Raw genomic sequence first — 20,345 nt, forward strand, 5'->3', positions numbered from 1 at the left:
TATATAAAATTATTTCTCTTTGAGTCATTTTTTCTGGAGTGGATTATTGATAAAGCAGCAAATAATAATATTAACAAAGAAATATACATATATTAATACATTATAATTATAAATCCATAGAGAATAAAAGAATTTACTCCCGCGTAAGAATTAAGAGATTTAATAATAATTAAATAAAATTATATAAAGATAGGAAATTATGTATATTTAAAAATTTTTTAAATTTTTATTTTAATAAGATTTTTTAATTAATCACTGAACATATATATTGAACGTATATATTGAATGAATAAAGTTATCGCGTGTGTGCGCGATAAAAACTGGCTGCATTACAAGGTAGATTACCGAATCACTAAGAGCCATTCGGAATGCCGGTTTCTCTTTTTCTCGCATTTTCAAGGATTAAAGACTTTCGCAACTCACGCGAACGTTAAAACGGGATTGCGGCATTTATCGATTCGTTGTTAATAGCACATGTGCCCATACGTTATCGCGGCCGTTTGCTGACGTTTGCGAGATCTCTTTCAGGCTATTACGATTTATGTGTTAATGACAACTGCGGCAGCTTCTTTTTTCATCCATTGTAAAGTTCATATTCGCATATCGCGTGATCATTGATTAAGTCAGTAAAATTATATAGAACTTTCAATGACAGGTATTTTTCGACAAGCGTTGTAAATATTTAGAATATATATGCAACGTCATAAAATTTACACACTTATACACATAATTATTGTTTTTAATATATTAAAATATTAAAATATTTAAATAATAATGTTTCAATATTTTATTTAAATATTTATTTAAAAATTAATGTTTTAATTTTTTATATATTTAAATACTTATTTAAATATTAATTGTGAATAATTAAGCTAGAGAGAAGGAGCACGCGAGATCTAATTGAAAAGATATATAATTTTGGGTTACGTTTCAAAAATGTACTCTCCGAGGAAAATTTTAATCGATAGCCGTTGCGAAACTGCTTCGAGCATTTCCGATTAGTTTCGAGCCATTACTTGAGAGCGTTTCAAAATTGAGAGGAAATGTTCGTATTTCCTCCGTATTCGTATAAAATTCTCATCTGCATTTTATGCGAGTAAATGAGGAAATAGATATGGCGGAAAGTGCGAGTTTAAAAATGGATAACATTCCAATCATATTTAAGTTTTATATAGAGATTTTCGTACTTAATTAATTAATGAATTTAAAATTAACAATAATTTATTATAAACAAAAGCACTGAAATTCCAATATTGAACTTTACTGATTTCGACATAAATTAATAACGGCCTTTTTTTTATCCAGTGCGTTCCAAAATTGGATTACTCTTGTTTTCCTCATGCAACACTTCGGCTGTTTCCCTTTATTTATTTATCTTCCATTTTTCCTACAAACAGTTTTGAAACGTAGCCCTAATATATATAATAATTACACAATAATATCCAGAAAAGATAGGGGATGTATGTGGGAAGAGGTCAGACGTGTCTATACCCATTTGGTCAACGGGCGACACGGAAAAATCCATCCGTGGCAACGGCATCGACGCATATCCTGTGGAGAGAGCATTCACACACTTTTCAGCCCAACGAATAATTGCTAGAAAACAATATTCGTGGACTAGAAAATATGCAAGTGGCTGGATCGAAAATCGAACCCGAGTCTTTCGCTTTCCGGGCAACTGCTCTAGACCACTGAGCTATCCAGATCTCACACCTAATGCTGCTTTTTAACACAGTGATATGCGACCTCAGAGCGATGTTGGTATGTTGCTCGATGGATGCAATGCCAATTGCCATGGAGGATCCTTGAAAGGTCGCTCGCTGACCAAATAAGTGCCGGTGGAGGTATTCGCGTGCAATGCATGCTGGCTTCCGACTAGCCTTCCGTAAGAAACGGCACCAACGAGCACAACTCCGTAGAGTGACCACATCCCTCAAGATCCCTCTAGTAAATACTAATAGTATATACAGAAATAGAAAAAGCTGCAGAGAAATAAAAGATATACAGAAATAAAAAGATCTTAATATATAAAATATCACATGTATGATTTTCCATATATGCTCCGATATATTCCGTCTTCATATGTAATGGCACTCATATTCCTGTGTATAAAAAAATGCTTATTTATAATATTACTTATGCTATTGCATAAATATAGTGAGGAGAATGAGCATTGCAATGAATTGCAAACATATTCATAACGCTATTTACATGTAAAAATAAGATATAACAATAAGTGCATAATATCGTGATACGATATGATATTGCCTATAAAAAGTATTGATATCTATTCAAATTGATCTTTTTTATTTACACCATAAATACTCGACACAGTTCGCGACGCTCGTAAATCGAATGTTATTTCCTCGATTTATCTCGACGAATACTCGACAATAAAGGGGGATTATAAAAAATCGATTCTAGAATCCGCGCTTCGTTAAATGCTATGTCCATTAAACGTGCATCGTGGATTCGCGTGCTGCTGCATGAAGAGATTTTCAGTTTCCATTTTCGTGTTTGCCGGGCTTAATATAAAAATACGAGCCTACCATTGTTATACGCATTTAATCGAATATAAAATAAATACGTGAAATATAGACTCATGAATTATAATAAATATTTAATACAACTAGTGATTATTCACTGATAATTTTTCTCCATTTTCGTATTATATTATTATTACAGTATTATTATATTATATATTTTAGCATTATATTATATTATTTTCAACATTCTCCAGCATTAAAATTATTAATTTAATTTTAATGTGTTTTTCATATAGATTCAACAACGTTTTAGATTAAAATCTTAATTGAAAATGAGCTGGTGAAATATTTAATAATATTTTTATTGAACAAAAAAATTATCTGATGAGAACGATTCTATTGTCAATAGTTAAATAATCTATGATTATATATGCATATATCTTCTTTCGATGTTTCCGCAATCTTCAAATTTTTCTAAAGGTCTCTATCATACATATATGAGATCATAGTCGATGTGACCGTTCGTTGTAAAACATCTCGTCTCGAGAATCACCTGCAAGACGGGAAGACCGCCTGAAGGGACAAAACGACGCCGATGGTGGTCGGTGGAATATAAAGCCCTCTTTGCATTCGCAGTACAATCTCGCGACGAGTCTGTATATAGATATATCTATTGATATATGATTCCGCCTTTTGTCGACTCTTCTTTATCTATTTCGTTTTATTTTCTTTATCTTGTCCCCCGCTTTTTCTCGACATCGCCGCTGAGATAAATCATAACTTTAAAGTAATGCATAGAGATTGCACATCACGGGAATGCACAATAATGCAGTTGCGTACATGACAAGAGACTATTTGGACATTTGTAACACTGTGTTGTGATATTAATAATTCGTGAAAACAAAATAAATTATATATAAACAAAAAAAGAAAAAGAAAAGGCTTTCGGCAAATTAAGCTTCGTCATTATGAATAAATCTTATACCTCTATGTCTCTCGGGTAGATTAAGTTAAGGCATTAATTTGCGATTTAATTAAATTAATCCCAGAGTTTAATTAATAAATTTAAAAAAATGAAGCTTTGAACAGCGGCAAGGATATATCAAAAAGAAATATCGCGTCGTTTGTATCGATCCGGCGCCTCTTTATTATATATTCTGCGACACACAAACGTACGATTCAATTCTCGCTTAGATTAATGCCTATTTTGATTTATGTCACAGGGGAAATATCGACCGCGTAAATCAAGAATTAAACGAACGTAGAATCCTCATCAGTCGTGAGCTTTCAGCTCGTTTCCTTGCGCGCATGGCGGATACCGTATTCCGGCCGTAGATGGGATGCGTGTCCCACGAATGTGCGTCTCGCGTGAAAGCCGATACGGCCCCACGCAATGCGTGTGACCCTACTCGCTACACGGCTATTGAATTTCAATTTGCGATACCGCTGTCTAATTAATACGATCCTCTCTTATATAGATACATATATATATATTTATTCATATACATATATACATATTTATACATATGCATATATACAGATTTACGCTCTCTCGCGTCTATCTCCCATTTCCCGCCTTTTCGAGCTGATGGCGGCAAATCTATTAATTTGTTCCCACGGAACTGGCACATCATCGTTTGATACGTTCCGCAAATGCATCCGCCTGCGCACGATGCGCATTTGTTGCGACCTAGATGTATCCAATATGATAAACTATGAATAAGACAAAGTTAAGTATCAGATTAATTCATAAGTAATTAATTCATTTTTGAAAAATTTTCAAATAAAATAAATAAAAAGCAAATTTATTATTTTAATTGATTATGCCAATTGATTATATTCATTCTCGATAATCTTTTCTGTCATCTTTACGCAATTTTTCTATTTCATCTGTGTCACCAGAGGAGTCGGGTTTTCCTGATAGGTAAAAAAAACTTTAAAATTACAACCTTGCTCTAATTTTTTTTAGATGGAAATTAACTTTTAAGATTGGTTAGAAGCTCTTGTGGAAAGATCGTTAAGTTAAGTTAGTATTTTGTTTTGTTTTTATTATTAAACGCTTCAGTGATTCACGTTGAACGTTGCCGAGTAATTCTCTCACAAAGCGACTTACACATAACAAATCCTAAGTTAATTCTTATGTTAGAACAAGGCAAGCTTCAGTTAATCCAGCTTCACTGAAAATCAGAGAGACTTATCGAATTGCATGTATCCATCGAGACTGGTGTATCTCATGTGTCCAGCTTCCCAGGGACCAACTTTCGTGGTTTCCTCAACTTTATAATGGTTTTACTGAATGAAATCTCCGCGCTAAGCGGATTAATAGTATGGATGCATGGATCGGATCATGCTTGCCCGAAGTTGGTTATTCTCTGGTAGAAGAGTCAGGGAATAAGAGTCAGGGAATGTATGTGTATGTGTGTGTGTTCCTCATAAAGTGTAATGGTTTAGGGGAAGCAAATTATATCCCTGAAATACCAGCAGATATTAGGATAAGATTCTTCGACAAGCTAAGAGTGAATATTTTGTTCTTTTTATAATATTTAATAAAAATATTTTTAGTGAATATTTTAAAATAAAAATTCTGCCCCTTATATTGTAAATTAATATAATTTGTTTGTTGAAAAGCAATATATCTCAAGAGATAAGCGTTCTATGTAAAAAGAAGATTATTTCTATAAAATAATTTCTATAAAATAATATGTATATAATAGATAATTAATATAAAAAATTAATATAATTATAATTAATTAAATAAATAATATAAATATATATAATTAATATAAAATAATTAATATAATTAATATAAATATATATAAAATAATATATATATATATATAATAGATAATTTCTATAAAATTTATTTCTATAAAATGGTTTAAGACATTTTTTTATTGTTCATATATTTTTACGAAACGTAGATAACGAATTGTCCTTTCGAAAAACAATCGCAGAGGTATTCGGGTCATGCGCATTTCATGAAATATATTGGTTTAAGCATGGCGTAACTGGATCTACATAAAAGTGATATGTTAGTGATATATATTCTGTTTGCGACAGACAGCGCGTGTATCAGAACGCATACCGAGACACGTGCAGCCGTAATTATGCGAACGCGACGCTTTATTGTTGCGCAGAAGGTGGAAGTATAAAATTTCAAAGCCTCACACAGGGGATTACCTTCTTTTTTTAAATTCCCTCTCGGCATTTTATCATCAACTTATTTTTACTTGAATATTCAAAGAGATATTCCTTCATAAAATTACGCGCGCGCGCACGTCCACACGCACACATTGCACTTCGGTTTTTGCATTTTACTTTCTTCAATATCCAATATTAAGAAGAATTTTCTTAATTTTATCGTGACGCCACGATGTATTTGCAAGCATATTTCTTTTTTGGGGAAGTTCATGGCGAGATCTATGTGCGATATTATTATATAAGAGCGACTTTTAATTCTAGATTTCAACTTTCTCTTAGATAAGAATATAAATTTCCAAGGAAAAGTTAACGCTTTGGATGATTGCAGACAGTAACAGTCTTATTTCTTAACGAGTTCATTGTCATGAGAATGAAGAGCGAGAAGACAAGAAGTGAAGAAGGTAGGAAGGTGGAAAAACGAAAGATCGGACGAATAATAAAAAGAATGTCGGAAAGGGAAAGAAGAGAAGTGAATGACCGAGTGAATTCCAGTGTCATTGCTCGGAATGGCAACGTGCATAAAGCAAGGTGGTTCTTCTAAAGCCGCGTTCACACGAAACAAGACTAACGGAGTCTTGAAGAGTACAAAGAGAAGATCTTAAGTGTTGCCATTGACTCCTCAGCATTCCTATTGTCTTTTTATTTCCAAATAACGTTTGCGAATTTGATTCGCGAATCGGCTAATTGATTTTAGATTGATGATTCCTAAAGATTTGTAATTAAAAAGATTGTGTTAGAAATTTTCTTACGATTAAACATTACTTAATTTGTAGGATAAATGAATTAAAATTAAATACAATTAATATACGTCCAGATAAAATTTCTGTAATATAATATATATGTCGACAATTAATTTCCCCTTCTGTAAAATCCTAAAATTAAAATTTACTGTCACGTTTTCATCTTTTGGAAGCTGATAACCGGCAATGAAATAGCCCCCACCGAAATTTCAATAGAAGAATAATATAAACGCTGTAACAATGGCAACTTTCGTGAATGGAATAATGGTGGCGGTTGCATGACAAAGAAATTCTTAACAGACTCCGTCTTGAAGCGGAAGGAAACATGAAATGCCGGTTTAAATACATGAGAGACGTGAGAGAGCTCGTTTACAATTTATCAGAACGACACGGCACTTTTCGCTGAATACAAACGAGTACGTAGCCGATGGTGGCACGCGCCACGCCGCCGGAAACCTGTCGCGACGTCAATGATTTCCGACACGGCTTATCTCTTGTCGATTCAGAATGTATCTTGCGAGACACGACCCACCGGCGAAAATGTCCTTCAGCCGACTCATCAAATGAAAATTTATTCGTCGTATATAACTGGTTTGTCAACTCTCATACGAATTTCGTTGCTTCACGAAGCCTCAGCATTAGAAGAAAAAAAATATTAATACATTTCGAAATATTCGTGGAAGATTGTTAATCGTTATTAATCTATATATTCTAATGTATTAAAGAAAAAAGCTAAAAAATATATTGAAAAACACTATAATCATAACATACGCTACATGTTAATTAATATATGTTAATTAATTATACGTGATAAAATTTATTTTATTTCTTTCTAAAATGTATGTATCATATTTTTGTATCCTACAAAAATTGAAAAAATTACGCGCAGCGCGAGGGGGATTTAATTATCTCCAATTTCGGCGATTTTTCTCTCCTGCGTGTTTATCCCAGGGATAATCGCATAATAACAATATTGCGCATAGTAATAATACATCGTCCATCCTCATCATCACGAATCGCGGCTTTACCCACGAACCGCGAGAATCATGCTCTCGGAGCCCTTTTGCCGCAATTACCTTCATTTTCTGTAACAAGAGAGTGCGCACCTTTTCGTATACGTCAATATTACTTTATTATACGAATACATATATATAATTAGCGCAACCGTCGCTAATAACAAAACTCGTTGTGTTGCTAATAGATGGGAGATGATAATTGCAGCGTCGATCGAATGAGCGAAAGTTCTCATGCGTATGCACTCACAATCAGATGTGGGTGCGGCATGCACATCTGCATATACCTGGCCGGCAGCTGCCAATCGAATGTGCACGCGCGCGCCGCATCTGGACCGGTTCTTGCCGCGATTACATCCGGCGAGGATGTCCCCCTCGAAAGATACAGCGAGGGCTCTGGTATCCTCTCTTTATCCGCTGGCACGAAATATGCGTCGCGCGTTCGTAGACCAGTCGTGGGTGGACATACTATTTCTGTGCATCGGCGCGTTCCACGACTCTCTAAGACAGCAGCGTGACAAAGATCAGTGAAGAGATAACCTGCAGAAATCATTTTTCTTTTTCTTTCTCTTGTCAGGCTTTGAAAAATTTCACCTCTTGAAAAATTTCCTCTTAAATATTTATTTATAAAAATTGTTTTTTATCTAAAATTATTATAGTTTTTGTTGTAAAATTGTTGCAGCTTTCACTGTGATTTTATTACTTTGAAAAATTAACGCGAGGGGATATGACAGATATGTCGTTACGACAAATATTTGAAAAATTCGATGGAAAGATATGATTGACTTCTCTCACGCACGTCGGCATGACATTCTTCCCGCCTGTATGGCAACTGCCTCGGTTTTGCAAAACGACGGCAGCTGGTATGCAATAAAATGCAATCTGAACCGGTTTTGGCAATGCATCTGGATGAACGAGCCCGCAGAAAGAAGATTTTTACGGTTTTTCAAAAGAAGTAAATGATACTCGTGATTAATTAAGACACATGTAAATAATTATATAATAAAGTAATTAATAATTTAATAAAAAATAACATAATATTATCTCTCTAATATATATATTTTATATTTTTTAGATAGATAAATTTTAAATTATCACGAAAGCGAAGATTTCAATGGCAATTACAAGTAATTAGAAATTCGAGCAAAGTTGCAGCTTTAAGAACAAATCCTTTAGAAAACTTTTAAAGCGCGATAAAGTATATTGCACGAGAATACTTGCTCATTCTTTTTCTTCTTTAGTTTCCTATCCCTTTTCTAGGTCCATTCTGTAATATATTGAAACGGAAACACCAAACATGTCCGGCAGCTGTCGCGTGGCCGCAGCAAAAGCACATCTGCCAGTCGGTGCTTACTCCTGCCAGTTCCTTCCCCTGAGCTGGCTTGCCCTTAAGGATCTCCGTTCTTTTACCTTTTTTCTGTTATTATTTCGCAGAGCGTGGTGTTCCGATCGATTCTCGTCCCTTAAACTCGTCTGATCTCTCAATGGCGACCATCTGCCGGCTCTGTAAAAGAGTTCCGTCCAATTCTCAGCAAATGAATGAAGGACGTGTGCGAGCACCTTTTCAGAGATTTACCTTTATCAATCTTCAAAAAACTTTTGAAAAAATTTAAATGTCATCTTGACGATATCATTCCTTTGACCCGATTCGATATTCGTGCATTCATGGACTGACCTAAATTGTAATCTTCAATAATATCGCGATGGCAGTTTAAAAATGGACAACAGTGTGCCAAGAATAGAAGGCTGACCGTCTATTTTTAGCTCTTCGCATATCGTTACTGAAGCATGACCCCCCTATTTCGATATGTTGCAATATGTTCACTCGACTATTACTTCAGGAAATATTCAAACTTCGATAAGAAGTATTGGAAACAATTTTTTTCAAGATATTAATTTTTGTTACAGTAAGGATATGTGATATATATATGTATAAATCAAAAACTTGATATATCCTATCGTAGAAATTATGCTAACCCGTACTCGCGATTATTGAGAGAAGTGTCATCACACGTGAGATATCGTGCTTAATAGAATATTCGATCTATATGGTCTACGACAACTTATATAATTCACGTAGCAAGTGGAGCAGCAACGGAAATCGATACTGAACGGCCGCCATAACGGTCAAGGAGGGTCGGCGACCTTGTAAGAAACAGCAATCAATATTATCAATTCGATATCGATAATAAAGCAAACGAAAAAAAAAACATGTAATATAAAATTGCAAAACGTGATATTTCACGGTATTCTCCTAAACGATATTTTCCATTTATAGATTAAAGTTATATAAACATATGCTTCTTTTATGTTGGTCATTTTTTATATTCATATATTTTTTATATTGATCAATTTTCATATTTTCTATTTTATATTGTGATTTATTAAAATAACAAGATTATTATATTTGATTTAATTTAAAAAAATTCGTAGTTCTCTTTAAGCGCCCAAATTTTCGATTCCTAAAATGTTGAAATTTTTAACATTAATTTAAATTAATTAAAATATAAATTAATTTAACACATTTATTAAAAAATTCTTAATCTCTCTTTCTCTCTAGATCTTGGATCATGCCAAGATCCTCCGATTACTTCACGTTTCAGTGCTTATTCGATGATCGGTCGCATTAATCTTCACGCATCATGCGAAACGTCCCACGCATGTTCGCGTGCGTTAGAGTAACCACCAACTTTAGTAGCGAGAGTGCGTTGACTGCCGCGGTACGAATCGCATTTGCATAGTTAATTCGTCGTAAGAGGGAAATGGCACCGTACTCGTTATCAGAAAGCGCGATGCACGGTACGTTACATGCGGATCTTGATTCGAAGCTTGCTTTGTTGTACCTTGTTGTATAGCGCGTGTATCCGCAGAAAATCGGTACTTATCTTTATTCGCAACAAAGATAATTCATCGAACGGGAATTTCGCGCGGATGCGAATAAATTCAATTCGCAATAGCGAATTGAATACGCTCGCGTTGAATTTCATCGCGTGGTTCTCGTAGCCGGCTGTTTAATATCCGTGGCGGAAACTTTGCGAGTCGTACCAATTAACTAATAATGTTAGTGGCTGCTCTATTATTGTCCGCCCTCCCGAGGAAAATTCGGAGCTCGTAAACTACCTCGCTACCGTTCCAGATGCTTGCTTTCTTCGCGGATTCGAGCGGCCAATTATTTTCCTAATGGCCTTTCGCGGTTAAGCTTAATTTGAGACACTATCGTATAATTCTCGTACAATATCTCGTTTCGCTCATTAAATCCGAACTTTACAAGAGTTACAAGAGATTTTTATTTAATATAAAAGTGAAAAAGAATATCTTTGTATCCACGATTTCTTTTATCTTATATTTATAATTATATATTAATTACTTGGAAAAAATTTTCATTATATTCAATACTTATTCGTAAGGCATCTGATAACAGCATAATAGGGAACATCTGCGAATTGAACAATTTCCTAGATGTATGCGAAAGGTACCACGTGTGTCTGCCGCGTATTCATTATGTGCACTTTCCCGGGCGTGCGCGCGAAATTATAGGTCGTCATAATCTCGTAGGTACGAAGTTGAGTTGCCGCGGGTGATGCGATTATCCTGTCGATACAGCTGCAGCTGAATCCCATAGAATTACACGCTTGTTTTTGCACGATTACCGCGCGATGCATTAATTACACGGCGTTTCCACGTCCGCCTTAGTATTCGGAAGTATCACATGTATCAAATATTCACAAACGCTTTTATATTAACTCTAGTATTATAATAAGACGATGAAAGATGATATCTTGCACTTACTTTTTAAATAAAAAATATCATTTTATAATAAAATTAATTATCATTCTGGATGAAATCACGAAATTCCCATTTTTGGATAAATAACAAATTCGATCTATAACTTACACACAAGTGCTTTGCAAAACATTAAATAATGAATAATCTAGATTTATAATTTAATTATAATTATTGCTAAATAAAAATATTATAAATTTAATATTATAAATGCTGTGAAAAAAATGAAATAGATAAGATTAAATCAAGTTTAATGACACAAAACATTTTGTACATGTGTTGATAAAGCAACATTGATGTATAGGGCTGAATAAATATGTCACGAGCTAGCGAGTGCATCGAAATTTCGCGAGATGAAAGCAGATTCAGAAGGCGGAGGAAAATTGGGCGCAGCAATTCCAGAATTTCAACTGAGGTAATTTGAATCAATTGGTCCGTAATTGCGGTTGGATTGTTCGACTTCGCTATCGACGTTCTATCTGAGTCAGAATTTTAACGATTACAACTTCGAAGAAATTGCAAAATTCTACGAAAATGTTCAGTAATCTTTTGTCTCTACGTCAAGATATTGTATTATATTTTTTTCTCATGCAAAAACCTATCGATCATATTATTTTTTAATACGTTAAAAAATTAGAAAGTTGAAAAAAGAATGTAAAGAACATAATGTACATAATATCAGTAAATTAAATATAAAGAAAAAAATATAAAGAAGTTTTAATATAATAATAAGTTAAGATGTGCGATTATGCTTGTGCACAAAACAATATAAACAGTGTAAACGTGTATTTAATGGAAAAACAATTTAATATAATTTGTTAACATTGTTCTTTGGTACAATTTATAAAAAAAGAAACACATGATGAAAGTTGTAGTAGCAAAATATGAAGAGATATGATATTGTCAATTATCGTTAACTAGCAGCGTACATTGCACAAATATGATTTCAATTACAGAGTTTCTCTCCAATAGTTTAAGCATCTTAGTCATGTACGCGCCGCGAATGGACGACTATATCGATTTCACCGGATCTAATAAGGCCATCTTATCATCGCGTAAAGAAATGACGCCGCAGCAATATATGAGGTGACTCAATTCAAGTTTCTATTTAATAAAAGAAAGGGAAAGGGAAAAAGAGGGGAACATTATTATGTATATTCTATTTCAAACATGACTTTATCTTATCGTTCCAATAAACGATGATTAATATCTAAATGATAATCGATAACGATTATATTTTTGCAAAAATTGTATTATAATAGCGAATAACATTAAGATGTAATTTATAAAATTTAGCGCAAGGTGTTCGAAATTCCGGGAAATCAATATTTGAAAGTTAGGTTGCAGTCACGTAGATGCATGATAAGTTGACCAGCACAAACTCAATAACTCTGTCGCCAAGCGGTATTAGACGCACGTTATTAAGTGCCCACCACAATTAGTGTAATTACTTTCAGGTTGTTGCGTTATCGAGAAGAGTATATACACCAGTGTATCTCGCGCTCTACTTCGGAAAATACCCTTATATAACAAAATGGGATCGACATCGAAATTGATTGAGTTGTTCTTTCTGATAGAAATAATTGGCTGCACTTCTCAAGCACATACTCGCTTAGCAAATAAAAGATCGATTTACGAGGGGAGGTACAATATCGAGAACAGCTCATTATCTCGGAATTATGAGAATCTCTATTAAAATATCAGGCAAATAAAAGTATAAATTACATTTATAATTAGTATATAAATGAAAACGATGATACGAAAGATGTGACATTCAAGGAAAAAATTATATTCGAGGAAAGTTGGTACACAATTTCAAAGCCTTTTTAAATAAAAGTCGAAGAAGGCTCGCGTCGTGATTCAATTTCTCGACCATTTCGTGCGGTGCCACGTGCGCAGGAGGAAGCGTAAAAAAATAGGTACAGGAGGCATAAGAAGAAGGCACATACACACAGCACGCGTGTGTACGTTAATCCGTAAGACGAGGGCTGCCGCGTTGTTGAAGCACAGTTAATATTTCGTAACGCCAGGTGGTTAACGAACGCCATTCACTCGTCGGGGCTCGGCTCTCCGACACGGGCGCATCGTTCATATCGCGTCGAATGCAGTCGGGCCACATTGCAGCAATCGTGCAGTTTGTCGGAACTGTCCAACTCTGCCGGCCGGGAGAGAGAGAGCAACGGCAAGATTAATCTCCGCTCGGACCCAAACGCGGGGATAATCGGGAGAAAGAGATGATATTAACCGCCAAGCGACAGAATAAGCTCATATCTCCGTATAAGGGTACCCGAGTTGTGAAAGGTATTATGCGAGTACATATTTTCCTGCTACTCTTATATAAACTGAAAACGTTTAAACGCCCTGATAAATGCCCAGTAAATACGGATGTCCACAGTGGATATTTCTAGAGACTCATTGTAATGCTACTTTATTCCTGTATGGAAAGGACGTTTTACATGAAGGTTCTTCTGAAATGCAAATCATGATTAAATTATAAATGCTTTTAATATTAATATTTATATATTTCATTAATTAAACTATAAATTTCATTTGGATTAATTAATATATTTTATAATCATATGTAAAATACATATCATAATTATATGTATTTATTCAGTTAATTGTATTTAAAGCATAAACTTATCTTCAAGCCAACAAAAAATATTTTTAATCATAAGTTTATAATTAAATTTTTAGATTAATTATTTGTGTATAAATTATATATGCTTAAAGAAAGAATTTCTTAGAAATTTATTAAGCTAGATTATATGTGTATTAATTTTATACACATTATTATTGTATAGCAATATTATAATTATATAATGCATCATTTTAATATTATAATACGTCTCTTTACATCATCTAATTAATTTAATTTAATTTATAGATATATAATTTTTTTATATTTTATATGAAGATTTTCTAAATCTTTTTACATTTAAATTTTTCTCAGTTTTCTTCCCTAATGATTGATATTTGTCTACTGACCGCATTTGTCACACGTGGCACACTTATTGAGAAATTTCGTAATCTGAAGAATCGTCAGATAGAATCGCGTGATAGTTCTCGCGCTCAAACGGTGAAAGATCAGCTAAGAGGCAGAGAAAGGTGCTTGCATGGCGAATCAAACGTGACAAAAATTGCGGCGAGACGTCGTCGACGAGACCTCGACGGAATTCGCCAACGCCCCCGCAGCTTTGTGTACCCACGTGTCGATAGAAACGTGTGCCGATCGATTACGAAATATAATATCCCCACACAAGGTATCGGTATCACGATGTAAATATTACATCCGCACCCGTATAATGGTGCGGCTATGATGGATGATAGGTACATTAATTAATGGAACTAATTTCCACGAAAGCTGCCGAGACTACCAAGATCCACAACTATGCACTACACGTCTAATTTACGCGAACTTGTATTAATTAGCTTACTTCGTTCGCGGCGATTTCGTGTGAATAAACTGTTCGCGCGGCGGTAGAACGAGGTCGATTCAAAGGTTAGTAGTGCTACGATCATTACCTTTCCGTTGATTACATTGTAGCGTACATTGCGGTTGTCGAAACCTACTTCGATGGCCGTAAAGATTTCGTGGGCTTGAGAAAAGAAGACCTTAAATCTACTTCTAGAGTAAGTAAAAAACAACTCGTTTTGTAAATAGAGGAGTCTTTAGGCATGAGAAGAAATAACATTTAACGTTTTTTAAATACTTTTACAAGTTATATTGTTTTTATTAAGCAGCGATCATATTTTTTTAATTCGAGAATTAATAAAATAATGAAACTTATCGCAAAAGTCCGGCGACATCGCGAGGCGAACGTTCGCCAATAGTTACAAGTAACTTGAACAAACTTACTCTTGCTTTCGCTGACGTTCGCGCGAGTATCTCGAGACACACCCTTATCACGGAAAAGAAGTGTAATTGCGAACAGTAAAGTAATGCAATTACGCGGTCTAATTGCGGAAGAGCGTTCTTCCGTTGCGCGTCTCAAATGCGATTGCTAAGGAAGACTTATGGTGGTAATATTAAGCGTCAGGAATGCCAGAGCATCGTTAATCTTAACGATATCTTTAAGGCCGATATTGTCCCTGGCGTTCGCGAAGAAGATGCGATCCTAATTCTTATTTTCGTAAAATCGTTGTCGTGTTCGCGAAAGTGTATAAACGCGATCGAGCTAACCCGTTTGTTCCATTTGCGCGAAATGAACGTGGCTGGATAGAGAGAAATGAATTGAGTCTTGTAGAAAAGTAGTAAGGAGACAATTGAAAATTCATTTCGCGAAATTAGAGTTAAACATCTTCTTTTCCGGAATTCGATTTATGAATTCAAAGGTGTTGTGCTTTTAGATTAATACTTCTTCTCTTTGAAATTAAAAATAAGATCGAAAGATTGATTAAAAGAGATTCTATACTCATATGTGTTTATGCGTTTTTTTTTTACTAATTAATTCAATTGAATTGAATTTCGGTCGATTTTTTTATAGAATTGTCAGATGCATGCAAACGAAGAGGATTAACGTGTACATTTTTTGATCACGCTTTATCCGGGATATATATTTCGTCCTCCCTTGGAAACATTCTGAATTCCTCTGAAAGGGACGAACACGCAATATCGGATTTGTTAGCACGGCGTTAATTGCCAAACGAGGGACAATATAGAGAAAGAGAAAAAGAGAGAAGACTGCTGTAACTGACGCCGATTGCAAACGGTCAAATTCACGAGCCTGCAATCTACGCGAACGAAAATTTCCGTATGGTACAGTAAACTCGGTCGAATTCTCATTGTGCTTCGTTAGTGAAGCAATCAACATGATTTTTATGTCTATTTCACGAACAAGTTCGTTCTCATAAAGTTTGATTTAAGAGACTGATCACTAGCTCTTTTGATCCTACATTTCTACATTTCTGCAAATTAACGTGTACAATATTAGCTTTTTGAAATTTTGAAAAGTTTAGTGCTATAATTTCTTGGAAAAAAAAGAATTGGATTGGTTGAGAATTTCGAGAGACAGGAACTTTTTATATAGAAAATTGGATCTCCGCAAAACGGTCGTGTCAGGATTCTTTTCGTGCTAAAAAAGAAAGTAAAAAAATGAAAAAAAGACATACCAAGAGACGCACGCGATGTGCCGAAGATAAGAAATCTCACGATATTTTTGCGGCTTCTAGTAACCATATTATCCACAGCTTGGTATAATATAATGACTACGTGATAATGTGTGGGTGCTTGGACAATACGCCTTTGCGGATGAGCAATCACAAATGTGCAAATTGCGAAAGAAACTCGTTTAGCTTTTGATGAATCGCCTTAAATAACTTTTTCGTGAAATAAAAGAAAACTTGTCATTCCCTTCTTTACGATTCATTTATCACAGGCAGCACTTAATTATTATTTATAGATATTTTTCGATTAATGTGAACATCGTTTCTTCTAAATCAAAACTCTGAGATTGCAATAATAATTTTTGAGGTAGCAATAATTTCTAGGCATAAGCAAAATTCTGAGAATGAATAATGAAAAAAAGGAGCCAATTATAATATATACGATATATTATAATAATAACTTTAACTTTATAGTTGGCACTAAAAATAACTATATTTATGATAATTACAACTATTTTTTTATCAGTATACTATTAATGATCTGCTTTATTAACGTGTCACTAATATCAATTATACTTCATTAAAAGACGTGAAATTTTTCGCACTATATGTAAGAGTTTAAAGTAGCCTCATGACAATAAATTCTTCGCTGCTAATATCAATTCTTTCGTATTACATGTCAATAACTATAAATACAGATAAGTGCAAAATGCACTTCGAGTATCTCTGTATTTTGTTTGTAAATGGCTCGCGCAAATATCGTCATGGTGTACGGAGTTGTTAGCGCAACGAGGTGCTTATTAAATTTCCGTCATAAATCTTTATTAAGTTTCCCGGAAACTTGCGCGACGATAATTTCCTTCTGTGTGTCAATGTTCAAGAGAGAAAGAGAGAGAGAGAGAGAGAGAGAGAGAGAAGAGGGGAGAGGGAGGAGAGAAGGGAGGAGGGAAAAGGCAAGAGAGAAGAGAGATAGGAAATACGCCCGGAAAGCCAACCATGTCTTAGTAAGGTAGTTGATGGTGACAAAGTCCTTTAACAGTCGCCCGATCTATCGAGAGAAGAGTCCGGTACGAGCAGAGAAGAGATAAGAGGAAGGAAGGAGGCAACAAGGACCACCCGGACTTCGAGGACTCTCATGAAATTCTTGGCAAAGCTACTGTTACAGATACATTCTGATTATTCTGCGAGATGTGCATACAACTTTGTCACAATTCCTCCTAATTTAACTCTACTATCTCTCCGTTTTTAGCCCTTTGAGTACATTCGAACAACAATTATCGGTAATTACCGGAAGTGAAAGGGAACGGCCATCCGGTTCATCTTCTTTTACTCTTCTTCTTTTTCCAGCATTGAAAATATAAAAGGCCCCAACTTAAATATGAAAACGTGTATAGCGAGAGGATACTGTTATAAATTTTAATTTAGTCTTAAATTTTTTATATAGAAAAATATTATTAATTTAGAAAAGAGAAATTACACAAGTTAATTCTTTTACGATTAACTTTAGCGCGAGATTTTTTAAAATTTACGAACTCATTTTTGTACTTAAATATATAATGATATATACGTAAGATTTTTGTACTTGCAGTACAAATCGGAAGTCGCAAAAGGATTAAACTTTGCTCACATAAAATCTTCATTTCTAATATGTATACACTTTGATGTACAATATATATATGTATACACTTTGATTTTAAATGTAAAAATTTTCCAAGGGTTTATTTTATATCTTTATTATGATCTCATATTTTATTAAATTACGAATTGTATATTATCGGCATGCTCGCGTTGCATCAGGGCGGCCGGATATACATGTCTAGTAATCAGTGGTGTGCGTATATCGTGCGTGACGATGGCAAACGACAGTGAATGGTTGCCAACCACCATGGGAAGGATGTGGTGAGCCCCGCCAGTTTCGTGTTTCGTGCGAAGGTAAAACTTCAGGTCGCATACGTACACCCGCGCACATACACGTGCATAAAATTAACGTGCAGAACAACAAGACGCGCGCTTCTTCCGTTGCTTCTTTGGGTACCTAACGCCGCAGAAACGCATTTAAATCACAATCGTTTATGGGAATTTTAAGTCTTCTTACTCGCGATCCAGAAAATTCAGCTGCCGATAAATCAATTCCCATTTATTAACAAGAAGAATCCGCCGAATGCATTATTCAGATATGATAAACGAATGCAGTGGGAGCGAATTACGTGTCGCGAATCCTATAGAATCGATATTGACGTACTCCCAATAGTAACGTTGAACGCGTAGAAAACTTCCAGAAAGAGAAACTTTTGCGACATATATTGCTACATATTTATAATGGAATATATTTGTTACGAAGGACCAAAAAAATATAATTAAGACGATATATTTTTAAATAATTGTATATAAAGAAAAATCTATAAACACTTATATATAAACTAAATCTATAAACATTTATATAAATATTGATAAATATTCTAAAAGATCTGAAGAAAGAGCTTACAATCTTTCATTGTATATTTGTACTTTTAATAGAAAAAAATTTTCAAAAAATAACGCAAAAAATGAAACAATTTCTAAAGCCTGTCTCTTACATACTTTATATATATATTATGTAAAAACAATTAAAAATAAAATATCAATTTAAGTATAAATTCTTTTCACAAAAATAGAAATACAATCACTGTAAAAAATAAAAGAATATTTATAAAAATATTATTTTAATAATATTTAATCGTTATAATATTATTTTAAAATATTATACTTTAATCGTTCTAAAAAAGAATTATATTAAATTGAGAAATGTTTATTATATCTATAATATATCGAGAGAGCTATCAAATACCATATCCTTAAATTCTTATTAGATTCTTATTTTATTTATTGTAAGAGAGAATTGTGTATATAAAGAAAATATATAGATATACTGTTTTCGAAAACGTGACCTTTTGTCGTTTCTTCGTTTGCTCGTAAAGAATCCAATCTAGAGCGTGGATCGAGGCTTGAGATGAAGAGCCTAACAAATTCTGAAGCTTGTCGAACGCGGTAGTACCACGAAAGATAAGCTGAAGTTTCGAGTTCCCTATATCGTAAATAATTCGCATTTGATCAGAAAATAATGCGGCGAAAAAAAAACTTTCGTGATATCTGATTCGGATCGAAAATACACGATACAATATGGATAAAATGAGGTATCCAAAAGATCGGCCTGTGCTAGTCCGTTGTCCATATCGCAATCTAAGCGAGGAAGAAGAAGCGGCCATCGGCGCCGAGAAAAACTGGTCCTGGAAGAACCTGCCTCATGAGATACATGAGAACTCGTGTATTCGAGAGGAGATCAAGGCATCTCAGAGACACGGAAAAGATGATAGAGAGATCGATTTTGATTATTCCTTGTAATCGTTTCATTAAAAACAAGATTGAATAATTTTCCTTGATTCTGAAGACTGACTGTTGGAATAAATAAATCATTTTTCATTTATTTAAATCCATTATTTCTTTTATAAAGATTGCTTTTGTCATATTTGTATCATAAAATGACATTAATTATGATTTTAAAATAACATTAATTATAATTTTAAAATATGCATATATTATATGTATGTAGATTATTCCATATTAGACTGTCTCTGAAATCTGTATCTACGAATATGAGGTACATTGTGTACGTAGATATGCAAATTAAAAATTTCGAATATCTGTATATTTTAATAACACAGCTACTTGAAATAGTTGAAAGCATACGTGGGTGTACGAGTCGAGTGCTCGCGATCGCTGCGCAATTCGCGTGTATTTTTGTCTCGATCGATACGACTTCGTTCGACGTTAGAAGCACGAAATACTCGTCCAGTGTGATATTAAATCACCTTCTACCTCATTCCTGTCATGAAAAATTTCATTATAATGATAAAGGTAGCTGAATCTCGCGTCGTGCATTACGATATCTCGTATGCGCTTACATCTACAAAGATATCTCATAACACGTGACGCACTGATTTTTTGTATTCTTTACGAGAAGTATGTAAATCGCAAGC

General features: G+C 34.2%; 1 protein-coding gene across 12 annotated transcripts in view; it reads right to left on the reverse strand.

Moving 5' to 3' along the window:
• The window catches only part of Rhogef3 (Rho guanine nucleotide exchange factor 3), a 143,941-nt gene that overhangs the window by 26,110 nt on the left and 97,486 nt on the right, over positions 1-20,345 (reverse strand). The gene's annotated exons all lie outside the window — the stretch shown is intronic.

Source organism: Camponotus vicinus, unplaced genomic scaffold (assembly GCF_025532165.1).
Source record: "Camponotus vicinus isolate PSW18456_S1 unplaced genomic scaffold, iyCamVici1.0 SCAF_5, whole genome shotgun sequence".
NCBI classification, from domain to species: domain Eukaryota; kingdom Metazoa; phylum Arthropoda; class Insecta; order Hymenoptera; family Formicidae; genus Camponotus; species Camponotus vicinus.